The sequence below is a fragment of the Moschus berezovskii genome, chromosome 4 (assembly GCF_049115385.1).
Source record: "Moschus berezovskii isolate FMDL1 chromosome 4, NW_MosBer_1.0, whole genome shotgun sequence".
Lineage (NCBI taxonomy): Eukaryota > Metazoa > Chordata > Mammalia > Artiodactyla > Moschidae > Moschus > Moschus berezovskii.
Genome location: NC_142463.1, coordinates 120,686,522 through 120,702,109, shown reverse-complemented (window position 1 = coordinate 120,702,109; position 15,588 = coordinate 120,686,522). Strand labels below are relative to the sequence as shown.

Genomic DNA, 15,588 nt, shown 5'->3' with positions numbered 1-15,588 from the left:
ATAATTCAAGTGAGGTGTTTTTTCTTTCTTTTTTTTAATCCCATCAGGGATCTCATTATAATTTCATTATTAGCAGAAAAACCAAATAAGTGGCAAGAAAAAGAATCTCAGCTTAATATTAACACACACACACACACACATACACTCACACACACAAAGATGAAAGATCTTCTGAGCTTCAAAGCGGCTGCTAATTTTCCCAGCTTCAAACGAGACTCAGTGAGAAAGACACTGACAATGAATGTGCTTTTGCCACCGGCTCACTTAGAAACTTTTTTTTTCCCCTTCTGCCTCCCTCCTCAAAATTAGTCCTCATTTTTAACTGGAAACAAACATCAGATGTAATAACAGAATTCTGAGTTCATACATAATCTTCTTCTAGTGCTTTATCAATAAAAATATAGAGGAAATAGAAAAAGAGAAAGAGCAGAATGATGCTCAGCTGAAACACGGGGATGCTGAAGTGGTGGAACGCACAAGGCTGAAACCTATATACAGAAAGCAGGGACCAAAGATGGGAATCTGTAATCTCTGACGTCTCAATGCTGGCTACAGTCAGAGAGGGAGAGAAGACAGAACACAAGAGGCAAAAGAACACAAGTTCCTCAGAGCACCAGAACCACACAGCATTTTTAGATTTTTTTTTTTTACAAAAATTTGATTTTTTTAATTGAAGTATAGATTTATCATGTTGCATTAGTTTCAGGTATACGGCACAGTGATTCAATTACATATACTTTTTTCAGATTCTTTTCCCTTATAGGTTATTACAAAGTGTTGAGTATAGCTCCTTGTTCTATACAGCAGGTCCTTGTTAACTATCTGTTTTATGCATAGTAACATGCATGCCTTAAGTCCAAACTCCTATTTTCCCCCTTCCCCTTTCCCCTTTGGAAACCATAAGTTTCTTTTCTATGTCTGTAGGTCTTTTTTCTGTTTTGTAAAAAAGTTCATTTGTATCACTTTTTTTAATTCAGCGTATAAATGACACCACATGATATCTGTCTTTGTCTGGCTTATTTCACTTGGTCTGAAAACCACATAGTATTTTTGAGTCACTGAATTAAAAAGGGAATTCCAGGTAGGTCTTCTCCTCACGATTCTCAAAAGACAACCACTAACCACTGTGTCCCTTAAAAGACCAGTTCTCTCACCAGCAAGCATTTATCACACGCATAGTGATGGGCAGTGCCTAAATTTAGAAGACTAAATGTCTCGATGTCAAAAGGGCACAATTTAATAAGTGTAGTGATACATTTCCCCGTCTTTCTTTTTACAATCAATCCTTTAGGTAACAAAGGGTAAGCCAAGGAAGACAACCTCAAATTTTAATATAAGCATCACTACGGGAAGCCATTCTGTCCCCAAGCCCAGGTCCTAGCACCAACAAAGAGGAAGGCTATACGGTAAAGCTTGAGCCAGTGAATAATACCTAACAGAGGTAGTGCTCAGTAAATAATAAAACCCAAACAAAGAAATCTATCCCCTTCCACATTCCTTAACAGCAATAGGGCATATAGCCTTTGGAAGAATGGCCAAAGAAAAACTACAAACCCACCTCACTGCCAATAACCTGAGAAAACACATTTCCAGAGTATAGAATCGGTGTCCAAAACACTAAGTTTCTTTGCCTCTATAACTGTCTTCCTGATGTAACTTCCATCAAGAAGTTACAAACTTGAGACAAGTTCACACTGAATGTATGCTTCTAAAAGCTTTCCCTGGTGATGAAGTGGGATACTGCAAGCCTAGCTCTCCTAGGCATTTTCGTTCTAGACCAAAAAATAAAAGAGAACAGGTTTTCAGAACTGAAGTTCCCATAAGCTGGTGCCAAGTGTACACTGCTGTGCTCAAGCATCTATGTGAGTCTCTGTTCTGGAAATACTGGGTTGGCCAAGAAGTTTGCTTGGATTCTTCTGTAAACGGTATCTTTTTTTTTTTCTTCTAAGAGTCTACATATAAGTTATATCATATGATATTTATCTGACTTACTTCACTTAGTATAATAATCTCTAGGTCCATCCATGTTGTTGTACATGGCGATATCTCTTTCTTTTTTATGACTGAGTAATATTCCATTGTTGGTATACAGTGAAATGTGTGTGTCTGTGTGTATATGTCTGTTACCAAAAGGGAAAAAGGGTGAGGGAGTGATAAATTAGGAGGTTCGGATTAACATACACACATTACCATACATAAACTAGATAACCATTAAGGATTTATGCTTAACTATACTCAATATTTTGCAATAACCTCTAAGGGAAGGGAAGAGCATCTGAAGTATATTACCATATACGAACTGAACTGCTGTGCTATTGGTGGCACGAGTGGTAAAGAAACTGCTGCCAAAGCGGGAGATGCAAGAGATGCGGTTTGATATGTGGGTCAGGAAGATGCCCTGGAGGAGGACATGGGAACCAACTCCAGTACTTCTGCCTGGAAAATTCCATGGACAGAGGAGCCTGGTGGGCTACCGTCCATGGGTTCACAAAGTATCGGGCACAACTAGGCACACACACCTGAAACTGATAATGTAAATCAACTATATTTCAAAAATAAATATATATACATGAAAAAAATTTATGCTGTAGGTCGCAGCATAACATGTTCTATAGGAAAATCACTCAGTTCTGACTGTGGGGAATTTTCTACCCTATGGGACCACTGCATCTATGCTCAGTCATGCCCAACTCTTCACAACTCCATGGATTGGAGCCCCCCTGGCTTCTACTTCCAAATTTATAATAAGAGTCACTGGAGAAACAGACAACACTTAGGTAATTTTCACAAATACACTTTCTAGAATTAAAATAGCTGCCAGAAGTGAAAGCTATTTGCTGAAATTTTTATAAGCAGCTTTGCTTTCCTGATAGCTCAGATGGTAAAGAATCTGCCTGCAATGCAGGCGAACCAGATTTGATCCCTGAGTTGGGAAGCTCCCCTGGAGAAAGGAATGGTGACCTACTCCAGTATTCTTGCCTGGAGAATCCCATGAACAGAGGAGCCTGGTGGGCTAGTCCATGGGGTCACAAAGAGTCAGACACAACCGAGCTACTAACACTTGATGACAACAGGCTAGGCAAAAGTTGCCAACCTTTGTGACTTTTTCATGCCAAAAAATTGTAAGGACAACTACAAGCCAGTCATTCCAATTTTCACTTCTACAGCTGGACGAAAGATGCACATAACAAAAAACCAATAGAGACTGAAAAGAGCTGTCTTACACGGACATGCATTTTATTAACGACTGAGCGACTTCACTTTCACTTTTCACTTTCAAGCATTGGAGAAGGAAATGGCAACCCACTCCAGTGTTCTTGCCTGGAGAATCCCAGAGACGGGAGCCTGGTGGGCTGCCATCTATGGGGTCGCACAGAGTCAGACACGACTGACGTGACTTAGCAGCAGCAGCAGCATCTCATACATTTAAAGAATTTCAGTAGGTATATCTGTATGTGTATCCGCGTGTAAACACATGACATTGTTCTGTTTATAGACAATGCCTGGTCTATGTAAGGATCTTCCAAACCTTTTCAAAAACTTCCTGGCTCCCCCAGGATCCGTGGCCCACAACATGGGAATCACTATACTAGAGGAGAGAAGATTCCAGTTGAAGAAATATTTGCCTCGAACCAGTTCTTTCATTGAGAGAAAACGACATTCAAACAGCTGAACGATGTTACACACACCACTCCTCGTTTTACTCCTACCAACATCATTAAAATGTTGATAGACACAATACAGATAATTTCCCAGTTTACACAGTCTTGATTGCTGGTTTATAACACAATAAAATTTCTCTTTGGTACAAGATCTGATCTTCTATCTACTGTATATACATTTCCTATTACAAATGCTAAGTAAGACTATTGCAAAGAATAACATAATCAAAATAACATTTCTAACAAAGATTATGTGTTCGATCGATAACAAGAGTAGCAACTGCTTAAGAAACATTAACAAAGAATCCTTTCTACCCAGTTAGCCCTAAGGTTTTAGGAAACAGTGGAAGGATGATAGGAAAGCAATAATCTATAAGAAGACTGACCTCTCCATAAATGGACATAGGCATTCCCACCCCCAGGACACACCTCCTTCCCTCCACCTCCCTTTCCAATTCCCACTCATCCATTCTCAGCTCCTGTTTGTCTGAGGCCACATGCAACTGGATTTGTCAAGCCCCCTTTTAACAACTTGTTGTCACAGTCCATTACCAAATTGCATATAGTTATATATTCCACTAATTAGGCTTCTAAAATATCATTAACATGTCTCTTGATCATTAGCATAACGTATGAGGCGTCCTCGTTAGGCACGACTCGAGTTTGTTAACGTGGTAATGAAAGGCACAAGGCAGCCTCGGCAGGAACCAAGACACACAGAAGTGGGGACAATCCAGGCACCAATGCCAGGCCACTAAGATAAGGACGGAGACACAGACAAAGGCAAAGAGGGAGAGGCAGAGAAATACACCCTAAAGAAAGCCTCAGAAACTCGATGGGTTTGGCATTTAGATGGCTGTTTGGCAAGAAGATGAGGTTTAATGCACCCTTCCCAGCTTGGAGGGAATTGAAAGCTGGCAAGGCTCTTAATCTGCCTAAGCAGAAGAAGCTTTTAAAATTTCCTAGACAGAAAGGAAACCAAGTACAGAAATCGCCTTTCCTCTGACCTAACACAGGGGTGCACCTGCTTTCCCCATTCCTCTCCCACCTCCTCACCAATCTATAAGGATGACCTGGGGGCGACATTTTTCTATTTCTCACCAGGCCCTTTATTAACACCCTGCTAGATGTCTCTATCCGTACCCACTGCGTTAGTGACAATCATCTTGTGTGTAATGGGGCAGGTCTTACCTCCAGAGATGGTAGGCATGCTATGTGCAAAGGAGAGAAGCAGAGTATTTAAAGCATAGTAACCGTGTGTCTGTAAGAGGAGGGTGTGTCCGCATGTGTGTGAGCCCACGCCGGCCACGGGCCAGACGTGGACAGTCATCTCAAACAGTCTGAGATGATGAAAATGTTTCTAACGTGAGGACTCACAGGACAAAGACAGAATCAAGAACTTGGTTTAGGAAAGTGACAAGCATGTGCTGGGTAGAGAATCAGAAGGAATTTGGAGAGATGAGCTAAGAGCATGTGCAAATCAAGTGCCTCATTCGTCCTGAACAGGGAAAAGCCCGGTCCACGTGAGTACACTGTGGTCACAGGCCGAGGGCAGAGGAGGGCAACCTCAGAAACAACCGAGGACTCTCACTCCTCTGCTCACGACTATACGGAAAAAACAGTCAGGATCTCGTGAAGTCAAAGCCCCATCCACATCCAGCACAGAAGACTCTGGGCTAGTATCTCCAACTCTGAGTTGTCATACAGTAAACTGAAGCTCTCCAAAGCACTGGCAGTTCAGCAGAGAGAGAGGAGGTCACAGTGGCTTTTCTAGAATGAGTTCAACAGAAGCAACAACGGGAACAGAAATCAAGACGTCTGACAACCCACTGTTTTAAACCACCTCTTCCCAGTACGATGCCTTTTCCTGTGCAGGGATCATTTCCATCGCAACCCTGCCTTCTAAGGCCACTTAAAGAAGCACCTACTCAGCATTTACAAATATTAAAGTCACTGCCACAGGAGAAAAGAGACTGGGTAAGCTCAGAAGATACCTAAACAGAAGATAGACTAATTGACATCTGAATGAGTGGCCTTAATAGGGCCTCAGTGATTCCATGACTTGGTGTGTCTAAACAACCAGAACACACTTAGTGTAGTAACTATAAGTCACTCAGTCATGTCTGTCTTGTTGCAACACCAAGGACTGTAGCCCATCAGGCTCCTCTGTCCCTGGACTTCTCCAGGCAAGAATACTGGAGTGGGTAGCCATTCCCTTCTCCAGGGCATCTTCCAACTTCATTTTTAAAGAAGACAGAAATAAAATGGTAGAAAACATCTAGCCAAATGCGTGTTCAAACATTCTACAGAAGTAATCCTCTGTGAGTTCTGTAATTCTTGCATTCCAGAGCCACAAAATCCTTTCTGATTAGGTATGTCCATCCATCCTTTTCTCAACGGAGCTATTAAAAACCTCCACTGGCCAAATATGCACTTTGTGTATAAAAGATTCTTTCAGTTCAGTTCAGTTCAGTTCAGTCATTCAGTCGTGTCCGACTCTCCGCGACCCCATGAATCACAGCACGCAAGGCCTCCCTGTCCATCACCAACTCCCGGAGTACACTCAAACTCATGTCCACAGAGTTGGTGATGCCATCCAGCCATCTCATTCTCTGTCGTCCCCTTCTCCTCCCACCCCCAACCTTTCCCAGCATCAGAGTCTTTTCCAGTGAGTCAACTCGTCGCATGAGGTGGCCAAAGTATTGCAGTTTCAGCTTTAGCATCAGTCCCTCCAATGAACATCCAGGATTGATCTCCTTTAGAATGGACTGGTATGGCCAAATAGATGGAAAGTACACCAAAAGGAAATCCAAATTCATGATTATTTCTATTCAAAAGTCCTTTGTTGCTTGTGGAATGGCTAACTCAGGCAGAGCCTCTGACCTAAAACTGACTCTGGAAAACGGGTGTTAAGCCAGTCAGCACCCCGAAGTCTGGGCCCCAACTGTTCCTCCAGGCTGTCCTCTGCAATGTTTTCCCACATCTTTAACAGTTAGGCAAATGTCCATAATAGGTTTTGAAAACCAAATTCTCCCTCTCTGACTGTAAAAGAAAAAGAAAGCAAAACATAAAAGAGGACACTCGAAAAACCGGAAAAGATGAATTGAAAAGAAAAAAGTTTCTTTGGATTTCCTCCCCAAATCTGAAGTCAGTAATTACAAATCCAATCATGTACTCAATAATCTACTCTGCACCACCCCTGGGTTTAGGCTATGGGGATACAGTTGTGGACAAGTCCCTACTTCTTCTCAGGGGGATATGTATGGAAGGAAAAAATATATAAACATACACACACACACACATACACACACACATACAGTCATGTATGCACAAGCACAGGCAAGCCTGTAAACCAGTAATAGAGCATAAAATGACAAGGATTATTTTTTAAAAAGAAAAATGCTATCATTTCTGCATGCCTACAATAATTAGAATTAGCTACAAGTCCACTAACAAAACAGAGCCTCTAAATAGTGACTTATGAGACTTGTGTCAATAAAATTAAAATAAATAGATCTGCTTCTCAGATGTTGAAATACAAACAGGTGTATTTCAATTACTTGAATACAAATTTTTTTTTAAGGTAGTCTATGATTCTCTATAAAAGTTTGCCTAGATCTTTACAATATGTATTTGATGGGCCAACTTTATCAATGAATCAAAAGTGAACTTCAGCCATGTCTCTGTAATAGTTATCACAAATTCAAAATCAATAAAATCAGTCTTTGTGACATGTGGCCAGGATAAAGAAAAAATAGTCCCCCTGTCCTCATCTTAATACCAGAAGTTCATGGAGAGAAGGCACCTCACCTCTGAGCCAAGTCAACTGTTCCACCTTCACTTCTCTGAGTCTTGCCCATGGTAGATGCCCCTCCCGCCACCCACCCCATCTCAGCCCCTCTTGCTTTCCATCAACCAAGCACATACCTAGGTGAGAGGGAGCCTCAGGGAGAACTGGGACTTGTATCAGAGAAAGCAATTAGTGATAGGGAAAACAACATCCACATACCTGGCAGGATTGTGGTGAGAGCTAAATGGGATGTTAAAAAGCACCATGTAAACTACAAAATCACATAAATAAAACTAAGTATGATCACCATGAAGCCAGAGGGGAGGAATGGCTAACAGAATACTCCAAAAAGCCACATTTCAGCAGAGCTTTCACTGAGGTGTGCTTGGTAACCACACTATTACTTCTGCAGAGTCTAGAAAACTTCCTGGTCTTATCTCTCCATCTAAGGCAGGATTTTCTTAAACTGACAAAATTAGGAGATCCATGGATGGTCTTTCAGGGGTTCCTTAGCTTCTTCAAATCACATGGGAAAAAAAAATATGTGTATGTAAGTTGATTTTCTGGGAGGAGGGCCATAGCTTTCATTGGACTACAAAGAGACACATGACCCAGAAGATGTGTCCTGCTCCTGCTGTAAGGGGAAGCATTTAAGGCTGTGTGCCAAGGATTAAGATCATGGAGGAGTTAATATTTCAAGAGTTTGAGAAAGCATCCACTGCTATGTCCAAGCCAGCTGATCCTTTGGGTCAATTTCCTCCCCTTGAGGACCCTCCTAAACCCACAGCCCCTTAACTGAATAATCTAGTAAGTCGCTGCTTGAAAGATATTGTAAATAGCTCCAACAGAGTGCAGTTTGGGGCAGCTTCCAATTAGCCTTCACTTAACGGTCTTTTTTTCCCTGCCAAGTTTGTGCAGTGAGGATCCAAGGCCCCACCCTCTGCTTGGCTCAGAGTTTAAGGCTAGGGAAGAGTCAAGCTTGTGATCAAGCTGGTAGATGTCAGCTCAAAAGTGTCCATATGTCCCACCTGAAAGCCGAAGAGGGAAGTTAAAAGGTGCTTGCAAAAGAGGTGTGCCTGGCAGTGTGGCAGCAAAGGGAGCTTGTGTCCCGTGACTTTCTTTCTTTGGTTTCTCTCCCTCTGGCCTAACCCTAACTTTCCCTGCTGCCACTTACACATCCACGATCATTTTCCGCCTTTCGCTGCTCACTGGCTGATTATCTCCCCATTTCATTTGACTCTCAGTGGAGATACAGCCCAGCTAAAAACAAAGCTGTGGCCAATTAAAAGGTAAGTGCCTCGTGTTAAAAGCCAGAACACTATGCTTCAATATTCATAATTAGGTAGCTTTTGAATGACGGAAGAATAATGCATGTCCATATATGGGACTAATCAAGTACCTATATTTCGCAATCCAAATCAACCAACGTCTATTTAACTGATTGCTGGGAATTACCTGCGTCCCTATTGCTGGCTGGGAGCCTCAGTACTTCATAAATATTAGAGATGTAAAAGACCACGGAGTTCCTAATGTGTTTATTTCAGCATAATGAATTCTTCAGGCAAGTGATAGGATTACCGAAGCAGAGCTTGGTAAAAACCCTACTGATTTTGGCAGCCCTACTATTCTTCAGGAATAGCACATAAATATGACTGAGGGATAGAGCATAGCAATTATTCATTTGGACTTAACTTTTTAAGTAAAATAAAACTTATCTTTCTCTAATTTTCCAAATTATCAGCCCACCAAAATTGCCACTGGAGCTGAACAAAGTTACACAGAGAGAAATGAAAGAGAAAGTGAGCACTGGAGTAGCAGGGCCTCTTTGACAGGATTCACTGCACTTCAACGTCCCCAGGAGAAGGTCAGGAGCTGGTGCTGATCACCCCGTGAGTTCCTCCAATGTGATGTTATTCTCCCAATAGAAAGTCAATTTAGAATCTGTTCTTAGATTTTTTAAGGAATGCTTTCTAGTGTTTATTAACAATACTGCTAATTTGGGAGTGGGGGAAGTGATAAAGGGGGTTTTTCAGTCTAGCACAGAGAATTAAGACAATGCTACATTACAAACTGAAGCAACAGTGGTCCAAGAAATGCTAAGTTACTAAGCAATTCTTTTTCAAGAAAAGAATTAAGTATGAACATCTCTGCTCCCTGCAAATGCTCTGTCCACTGGGAGGCAGCATAGGCTGTTGGAAAGAGAAACGGGCCAGAGTCCAGAGATCAGGGTTCTAGTCCCTGCTGTGTCGCTGATGTGGTGTATGTGGTGCGGCCAGCAGCAGAATTCCAGGTACACAATGAGTGAACGCAAGAGGAAACGAGACAAGAGATGCAGATGCACTTCAGGGGTAAAGCTGTAACCTGCTAAAAGCAGATCCACATTGACCCAGAAGCTTGGGGAAGGTGGAAACTGATCTTTTCAACTGTAACTGGCTCTCCTCTGATGTGGAGAGACATCACTGCCACAGGGATTTAAAATAAACAGAACAACAAAGTAAACCCACTTTCATACAGCGTTTATTTCTAAAGGGTATTTCTAAGAATCCCAATCCAGGGAGAATGCCCCCAGCTCAAATAAATTCTGAAAAGCAACCTCACTATACCGTACACACCCCTCTGGATGATTTTCAACATGCATTACAACAAGTATTAGCTCCATGGGGCACAGTAGGAAACGCTGTTTGAATTGATAAAAAGAAAGGTAATCATACCTAGTTCTGAACTGGAAAGACCAGATTCTTGAATGACCTGTCATAGTGTTAGGTGGCTGGTCAAGTGGTTCCTACTCTTTTATCCACAATCTCCTTCTTATCCTCTTAGATGAACAACATTCATTTGTGAGGCAGCTGGCCCAGGTGAAAGGTCAATTCCACGGCCATGAAACTCAGCCCTGCTAACAGACTCATATGGGGGTTGAATCTTGTCACCTTGGCCCCATTAGCTCTAACCAACTGAGCTGACCAGTTCGTCATTAGCCTTGGCTATAATCTCTCAGGGAAATAAAAGTTTAAAGGCACCAACATATGGCCTATGGGCTTTAGCATATAAACTGAAGGAATTCTTAAATAATATTTTTTGAGATGAAGGTATGCTATTTCACTCATAACAGGAAAGAAACAGTCAAGGGGTAATATGATCTGACCTCTGGAACTGGACTCCAGGTGGGTTCAAACCCCAGTTCTACCATTTAACAGCTGCATGACCTTGAGCAAATTACTTCACTTATTTGAATCTGGTCTCAAAATCTGTAAATTAGGATAAATATATTCCATTCCTCAAAGGATTATTAGGAGGATTATGTAAAATGATCTGTCAATGGATTTACCACTGTACCTAGCACATGAGAAATATCAATAAATATTAGTTACTCTTACTACTCTCAAAAGCACTAAATAATCTCAGAAAATGCAGCTCTCTCTCAAGTAAGCAGCAAAAAAAATGCAATTTGGGATTTTTGTTTCTCCATTACATAAAGAGTTTTTACCTTGTAATTTATCAGCAAACATGCCTCTTAAACCTTCGCTGAGAATTTCAGTGTGTGGTTGAGATGGCCTTGGTCAGGTTTTTGTCCTTGAGAACAGATTTTTAAATTAGTAACTTAAAAAGCCATAAAATATGATTCAGCTAACTGAAACTCATTCTCCAGGTGTACTCCCAGGAATATATTTCTCAAGGGAGATACACCCAATATAATGCTAAATAATTGCAAGGTATTATTATTTGCCCTAGCCTAGAATTTCCCACCAACATAGATGTGTAAATAGAGTTTCCTACCACATATCAGAGTTAGAGGAAGGAAAAGTTGGGAGGGAGTCCTGGAGGGCAGAGGGACAGCAGGAGGCTCAGAGCATGGGCACATGGACTCCAGGGGCAAGGCCCTGAGCAGCAAGCCTCCTGAACTAAGCCCTGGTGACAACGTCAAGGACCGGCCTGGACGTGTTCACACACTGAATCACCCCACGTTTGGAGAAGAGCCATTGGAAAGTTTACTGGGAGGGACAGAGCAGCCGCTCCAGAGGCCAAATATAGAAAGAGAGTAAGAGCTTTCCAGCCCCATCGCACAGCTCACAAACCGGATTCCACAGGACACATCCTAGTTAGCCAGCTCAGAAGCTCCAGCGAGAAAGGTTTCCACGGTGCCCACCTGGAAGTCGACTCAGTCACCAAATACAGTAACCCTTTGCACCCCAGCCTCCTGGCTCTTTAGCCCTGAGACCTTTCCAGGCATATCCAGCCCAGGGAAGCCAAATCTCAAAGTCAGGAGGGTGTTGTGGTTGTTCCCACAAAGCCTGCAGGCCCTCCCTCCTGCTCATTCTCCCACTTCACTTCTCCCCTCTTCTGACAGGTCATTTGTAACTGTCTCGCGGGTTTTATGCAGTTGCGGTGGGCACAATTAAATGCTGTTCCAACTAACAGAGTCCTTGTCCAGAAAACAAAAACCACACAAAAGTCAGTCTGGTGACCCTGTCCACGTCTAGCGACTGCCCCACATCACCACCTTGTCGATCCAATCAATGGGGCGGTGGGCGACTGTTAATAAAGCTGGATAGAAACAAATTGATCACGAAAGGTCAACCGGGTACCTAACATTTAGAAGGCTGGCATTTGAGCACTTGTCATCTGTGGGGAATCAACACCATATACAATAAGCAACATGCCACCTTTACAGAGTCATTTGCCTGAAAGAAGGAAAAATTACTCCAGAAAAATAAATGCTCTATATATCAGTGCAGAGAAAATATGGAGAAAAAAATAAGGTTTCTTTTTTAATGCCTTGTGATTATTTAGAAGATTATTCCAACCAGAATTAGAAATAGAAGCAAAGTCATCCCAGGGTAACCCAAAGATAGTTCATAAGAAAAGAAATGAGTTTCAACTCAACTCTTTCATTTTCATACACAGTTACTACACGCAGAAATTGTGTGTATAAGCTTCCTTTGACCACCTGAGAAACACATAGTTTTGAGGAGTCCTCACTCTCCTACAATAAAGGGAAAAGTTGAACAGGCTTACAGAGTTCAACGGACATGCCCTAGAGCACCAGCCTAAGCTGCCAACAGGTCATACCCTACCAAACCTGTTTATCATTACCATATGCATTATATTAAGGCCCAATTTAGACCTGCAAGATGTGTGGGAAGCCCCTATTTTTACGAGGGGGTATATTTTAGAGGGTAAAAATGAAGACAGAGCAGAGTAGAAGAAGTGACCCTTCGTCACTCCATCGGCAAAAATCAATGGCCTACACAGGAATGCTGTAAGAGTCACAAGTCAACAGACGCAGGGACAATGAGGAAGGAGGGGGTGGGGGGAGTCGAGAGAAAAACGTCCGACAAGAAGTGAGCCACAGAAGACAAGACAGGTCGAGGGGCCGAGCTGACTGTGCGAGCCCGCCTTCAGAAGGCAGCATGCTTAGTGCTGGGCCTGGAGACCAGGCCCTCATCATCAAATACGTCCGTGTCCTTGGTCAAGCAGCTCATCACTCTGCGCATCACTTTACTCACGCACCCTCTAAATTTCCCTCCATTCTCTTTTCCTGTCCTTGCACACACAGGGAAGGCCCAATCTTTGGAGGCCCCTATGTACAGAAGAGCAGAATTATATCTTGCTTCCTAGTGTGGGCAAAGAATTGTGTTTGCTCTTCTATGCTCCACCCCTCCCCCTGCCATTAGACACCCCACAGAAATAGTCTAGGAAGGTCATCCCTGGGAGTTGATGGAGTTTACCTCTAGCAAGGCCATGAGACCATGCCAGGTCTTCCCAGGTTCTGGGTGCCCCATGGGAGCACCACCCTAGGCTCCAGGAGAGGAGAAAGAACTCCAAGGGGCACTCTAGCTACAGCCCCCCAGTAAACAGCCCATGCTCTGGAGTCATCCCACCTCAGACTGACCCTAACATGCACTTTGATTTCTTTGTTTCTGCCCTAGGGCAACCTCACCAAATATGCAGGTGAGACAAAGGAATGTATAGTGTTATTACCACAAAGTGCTTGTTTGTTTTATTAAGATATGGAGCATTAACTATCTAACAGACACTGAGATGACCACTGGAGCTGGTCAGGGAGACCTCAGGGGCTCCCACCTACACACACAGAGCACAACAATGGCATAGTGACCACCCCCCAACCCCCACACGGGCTCCAAGGACTCCCAGGAGAAGGCTGGGGAAGGTAAGAAGTGCTTTCCAGCACCGCTGATAATGGTTCTGGTCCTCGAAGGAAGAAAAGTTTGCCAGGTGGTGTGGAATGCAGGGAAGGCATACAAGGCAGAGGATACAGTGCAACCACTGAGAGTCAAAAGGACCTGTTCTGAGAACAGTGACAGTTCAGTGCCGTTGGGATAAGATGCATTCCTTAGCAGTCCAATGTGGCTCTCGGCATAAATGTCTAGGCGAGTCTGGGATGGCTTGTCTATAGGGATGGTGACAAGGCATTCAGGATCAAACAGTGGAACACAGGTCTGAACATGAGCCACTTCAACCTTTAAGACTCACACAGAAAGAGAAACTTAGGTAGAGAAAATATTAATATAGTTGTAATCTGTCAAAATATTTCTAGAAGGAATTTTTAAAGGAAATTCTCCTACAGTGGTCCCTACATGCCAAGGACAGTTCTCAGTTCAGTTCAGTTGCTCAGTCGTGTCTGACTCTTTGTGACCCCATGGACTGCAGCATGCCAGGCTTCCCTGTCCATCACCAACTTCTGGAGCTTGCTCAAACTCATGTCCATCAAATCGGTGATGCCATCCAACCATCTCATCCTCTGCTGTCCCCTTCTCTTCCTGCCCTCAATCTTGCCCAGCATCAGGGCCTTTTCTAATGAATCAGTTCTTTGCAGCAGGTGGCCAGAGTATTGGTTTCAGCTTCAGCATCAGTCCTTCCAGTGAGTATTCAGGACTGATTTCCTTTAGGATGGGCTGGTTTGATCTCCTCGCAGTCCAAGGGACTCTCAAGAGTCCTCTGCAACACCACAGTTGAAAAGCATCAATTCTTCAGTGCTCAACTTTCTTTATAGTCCAACTCTCACATCCATACAGGACTACTGGAAAAAAGCCTAGCTTTGACTAGACAGACCTTTCTTGGCAAACCAATGTCTCTGCTTTATAATATGCTGTCTAGGTTAGTCATACCTTTTCTTCCAAGGAACAAGCGTCTTTTAATTTCATGGCTGCAGTCAACATCTGCAGTGATTTTGGAGCCCCCCAAAATAAAGCCTGTCACTGTTTTCATTGTTTCCCCATCTATTTGCCATGAAGTGATGGGACCAGATGCCATGATCTTAGTTTTCTGAATGCTGAATTTTAAGCCAACATTTTCACTCTCCTCTTTCACTTTCAACAAGAGGCTCTTTAGTTCTTCTTCACTTTCTGCCATAAGGGTGGTGTCATCTGCATATCGGAGGTTATTGATATTTCTCGCAGCAATCTTGATTCCAGCTTGTGCTTCATCCAGCCCAGCATTCCGCATGATGCACTCTGCATATAAGTTAAATAAGCAGGGTACTCTGCATATAAGTTAAATAGCACCCAAGATGGCAGAGTAGAAGGACATGCACTCACCATCTGTGAGAACTCCAACATTACAACTCATTGCTGCACAACCATCAACAGGAGAATGTTGGATCCCACCAAAAAAAGATACCCCACATCTAAGGGCAAAGGAGAAGCCCCAGCAACATGGTAGGAGAGGCAAAATCACATTTAGAATCAAACCCCATACCCCCCAGAGATGCTTGGAGGGCTCAAACAAAACCTTATGAACAACAGGAGACCCCGCAGAGACTAAGCTAGACCTGCCTTTGAGAGTTTGAGTGTCTCCTGTGGAGGTACGGGTCAGCAGTGGCCACAGAGGCAGAGGTTCTGGGTGCAGCAGACCTGGGTATGGCATAAGCCCTGTTGGAGGGGGTCACCATTAAGCCCACCATAGAGCCACCGAACTTACACAGGACTGAGGACAGTTCTAAGGAGTATATTAACTCATTTAATCTGTTCAGTAACCACAGATCTGTCATTCCTCCTATTTAACAGATCAGGCACTTGGAGGCAAAGTTCAACTAACCTGTTTAAGGTTAATATGCCAATTAATATCACGGCCAGGACTGGAAAGTAGAGTTGGAGTGTAACCCAGTGATCTTAACTG

At 43.1% G+C, this 15,588-nt stretch overlaps 1 protein-coding gene across 5 annotated transcripts in view; it reads right to left on the bottom strand.

Annotated features, from left to right (window-relative positions):
* PBX1 (PBX homeobox 1) overlaps window positions 1–15,588 on the bottom strand; it is a 336,931-nt gene that overhangs the window by 272,444 nt on the left and 48,899 nt on the right. The window lies entirely within an intron of this gene.